The sequence below is a fragment of the Eptatretus burgeri genome, chromosome 15 (assembly GCF_056783735.1).
Source record: "Eptatretus burgeri isolate ZD-2024b chromosome 15, Ebu_testis_v1, whole genome shotgun sequence".
NCBI classification, from domain to species: Eukaryota; Metazoa; Chordata; class Myxini; order Myxiniformes; family Myxinidae; genus Eptatretus; species Eptatretus burgeri.
In genome coordinates, this window is record NC_140975.1 from 52,370,334 (window position 1) to 52,374,633 (window position 4,300).

The window sequence follows — 4,300 nt, forward strand, 5'->3', positions numbered from 1 at the left end:
TCTTTCGGCTGCTCCCATTAGGGGTCGCCACAGCGGATCATCCGTATGATCCACATAGTGATTTGGCACATGTTTTACGCCGGATGCTCTTCCTGACGCAACCCTGGTCGCCTCTTACGACACAGGGATTTAGTGGTAGACCAGCTATAAATGTCTTAATCAAAATCCTTGTTTCCCATCGACATTCAGTGTGTATGTCCAGGCCATAACATTTTTACCAATTGAGCTTTTGTCATCAAATCTTCAACAAACCTTCATGATGAAATTGTGGAGAACAAAAATGAATAAAATGTACAATTTTTTTTTTTTAACTGTCGTTTTCGTCAAGTTTAGTTTGAGTACAAAGTGGGCGCAGACGGGTTATATAATCCACTTCTCTTTTTCCTCTCCAAAAGTCTGCTTTCATATCGATCCTTCAATCATCATCGATCCTTCAAGGAGTCAGGCTCTAAAAATTCCAACTCTTACACCTCTTTCTTTCTGCATTCTTTGAACTCACTATTATTCCATGCGTCTCCCCGAAAAATAAAAACAGATGTGACTGCTACATTGTGTGACCGTGGAAATACTGCGGCCGCCCTATAATTGCTAGTGGCCATAGAATTTTTAGACCCTACGGCCGCCAAGCCAAATATGACTGAAGCATTACCAGCATCCCACTACATTTTCCATCCCTCTACTCCCTCCTACCCCCATTCCATCACGACCTTCCCCCTATCCCTCCCCTTCAAAACCTCCCTCCCCCACCTCCCCCTCCAAGCTTCTTCCTTCCCAAACCTCCTTTCTCTTGCCAATTCACCCACCTCCTCAAATCTACCTCCTCCTCACTCCTCCCCTGCTATATCCCTCCTTACCCCTCCAATCTTGCCCCTCTTCCTGCCTTCTCTCTTCGCACCTCACCACTGTCCTCTGCTCTACTAACAGCTCTTCCTCTGGTGTCCCAAACTGTGTGGTTTTTAAACATCTTTAGGCTTCATTCCAACCGAACAGATATCTCACTCTCTCAATCAGTACACACTCAACATCTCCCTCATGCTCTTTCTTTCCTCTCATCACCCCTCCCCCTCTACCCACCCCCTCAAACCTGCCAGCTCCCATCTTCACCACAACACTACCCAGTCTCATCTTTCCCCTGGCCATGCCTTCTCTCACCATCTCCCTCCCTCTCACTCCTCCCTCTCAAATCAGCTGCCCTTCCCTCCTCAAAGCAAACTTCACTCTCTTCCACCTCCAAGCTCTTCCCCTCACCTTTCTCCAAAGTTCCACCCCCTCTGCCACCTTTCCCCTCCACCTTTCCCCCTCAAATCTCCCCCCTCATTCTTTTCCCTCAAATCTACCCCCTCACTCCTCCCCTTCAAATTCCCCCCCTCCTCACTCCACCTTCTCAATGTTGTGCCCCTCACATCTACAAAGCTGCCTCCTTCCCCCATCCCTCTCTCTTCCACAGTTCTCCTGATGTCCCTGTTCCCCACTCATGTTTTGCTGCTCCTTTTGTTATATTGTTACGGCTGTGGAAATTCGCAATACACCATAAATGACCCAAGATCAGTTATGACGATAAGTAATTGTGTAGTTATATTTCCCCACCGTTGTTTAGAAGGAATTTCCGTGTTCACCGAGCTGCGATCCTTTGAGATAGCCGTTTTTCTGTTCTGTCGTTATTTTGGATCAAACCAACAACACCACCTTCACCACATCCACCACCACCATCTTCGCCACTTCCCGCACTCCGAACGCCGTCCTCCACGGACCACGCGGCGACGATCTCCGCGATATGAGCCATTAGAGGAAGGACGCAGGATTACTGCAAGAAAGGCTCTTGCGTGGCCTGAACAGACTTCTCACGCCTGAATTCCTCCGCCTGAATTTTCCCTGCGCTTGGTGTGAAGGGAAGGGGTGGGGCGGCTTGCTCCCGATTGGTGGATGCGCGGCGTGAGGCGGTCGGAGTGAGGGCATACCCCCTTTCGAGAGGCTTCTCAAAACGCCTCGAAGGGAGGTGGAGCCGAGAACGGGGCGGAGCGACGGGCGGAGCCCCGCTCCATAAAGTACGGACACGGGCGGAGCGTGCTCTCTTCCTCTTCGCTCGTCTGCTCTTGGAGTCTTTGTCGCCTGGGTCTTCGTTGCTGAGTCTTTGTCGTCCGAGAGTTGCTGAGTCTTTTGTCGTCTTTGTCGTCTTTGTCTTGCTGTCGTCTTGGTCCTGCGCTCACGGCTTGGCGAGCGGTCTGTCCAGGGAGGCACGGACGGGCGACGCGGCAGCGCCGGTTGTGTGGTGGACCTACGCGTCCGAACGAGGAGTGCCGGAGAGGGTTCGCTGGCCGCGAGAGAGGTCGGGGCCAGGCGCGACCACGCTAACGGTTGTGGGAGGAGGACTCGACGGCCACCAAGGGAAGTCCCTACTTTCTTTTCGGGTTTTTGTATGGATGCTGTGGTGCCGTGTCCTGTAAGTAGAACTGTGCAAGTGACTGTGCTGTAAATAATTGCTTTATTCGGAATTAACTCTTCTTTGCCTTTGTTTGGCTGTACATACATGCATGTTTCTCTGCCTTGCTTTGACTGTAAATACGTGCCCCTTGTCTGAGTGTGTAATAAATGTGCGTGTTGAACTGTATCCCGTTGTTGCGTCCTTTCCTTTGTTGAAAGTGCCACCTTACCTCGTGGAATAATTAGTGGAGGGGTTTTAATACCCGGTAAATAATCACGTCCGTTGAGGTCAGCGATAACACTACACCGCTCGGTTATCACTGTAGCACGGAACCGACCGCTTAAGCGGTTCGTGTCCTAGGCTGACTTGTGGCGAGGTACGATCGCCCGGTTAACTACCCACGCAGGTACTTAGGTGGGTTGAGTTTGGCGAACAACCCTATCCTGCGCGGGTGGCCGATTGGCACGATTGTGGTGAGGTCTCAAGACCCACCCGTGACTAGCTCCCGGCGTTGTTCCGAGAGGGTCACGACTGAATTGCCCGTCCCGGTGGGCGATGCGGTCGCGATTCGAGTTACGTGGCCAATCACACGCCGGGCGGGCCGGAATTCGTAACAATATGTTATCTCTTGTACGAGCCTTGACTAAGTATAAAACAAAAAAACAACTGTGTGTGTGTGTGTGTGTGTGTGTGTGTGTGTGTGTGTGTGTGTGTGTGTGTGTGTGTGTGTGTGTGTGTGTGTGTGTGTGTGTGTGTGTGTGTGTGTGTGTGTGTGTGTGTGTGTGTGAATACGTTACCGTACTGGATCAAGAAGGATAATTATAATTAACAGCAGGTGCCAGCTTGTACTCAGTATTCGTCTCCCTTTTGTTTGCCATAAGAAAGACTGTTCACTCGTATATTAGAGCACATCACACACTTCCTCTATTGTTTATTTTTTTGCATTCTTGCTCACATGTTGAAATCCCCGAGTGGTCACAAATCAAGCGGCGATGAGTGTACGGATAGCTCTAAGCACAGATTTCTCCCAGCCCGTTTCCTTCCCAGCACGGATTGTTCTGAGCACGTCCCTGCGCTGTACTTCATCCGGAACGCACGGGTTTCCTTCATTTCTTCAGATCACACCTGTGATTGAAAGCCGGACAGCGTTCGTGCGCATCACGTGCTGTTATTCCACGTGTAACGCACTGAAAGATGCACGGTCATACATTTATTACGTACGTTAATGCGTAATTTTTTCCCCACTTCCCCCACTGGAAGCTATAAGAGATTAGAATGTAAAGGAACACCCAGAATGCTCCATTGAACACCCTCCTATTCACCACCCCACCCCCATTACTCCGTTCTTCTCTCCTTGCTCCAATCTCACTCTCTTACTAATTGTTTTTCCTCGTGCTGATAGTTTCAATAAATCTACGTAATAATTCCTTTTCTCAATATTGAGCTCAACCTCCCCCTCCAGATCTTACGTGCATACGTAATAAATGTATGTGTCCTTATCCCCCTCCAGATCTTACGTGCGTACGTAATAAATGTACATGCCCCTCCTCCCCCTCCAGATCTTGCGTGCATACGTAATAAATGTATGTGTCCTCATCCCCCTCCAGATCTTACGTGCGTACGTAATAAATGTATGTGTCCTTATCCCCCTCCAGATCTTACGTGCGTACGTAATAAATGTACGTGCCCCTCCTCTCCATCCTCCGTCGTGAGCACGCATTGTGACGCTATTACCGCGGAACAGTGGATCTCTCACATCGATGGAGCTGAAAGGTCCTAATGAAATACATCCGGAATGCGCGGAGAGCCTCCGTCCATCAATAATGGACGAGCGAGGGCGCGAGGGGATCTGTTGTACCGGGCGGGGTCAGTGGGTCA

At 50.1% G+C, this 4,300-nt stretch overlaps 1 protein-coding gene across 3 annotated transcripts in view; it reads left to right on the forward strand.

Annotated features, from left to right (window-relative positions):
* Nucleotides 1-4,178: 4,178 nt before the first annotated feature.
* LOC147012162 (prospero homeobox protein 1-like) overlaps nucleotides 4,179-4,300 on the forward strand; it is a 96,959-nt gene continuing 96,837 nt past the window's right edge. For 2 of the 3 annotated variants that reach the window (XM_085855912.1, XM_085855913.1), the window contains exon 1: nucleotides 4,179-4,300. This exon is cut by the window's right edge. The gene's annotated coding sequence lies outside the window, so the exon portion shown is untranslated. The other variant, XM_085855914.1, reaches the window with a different exon arrangement.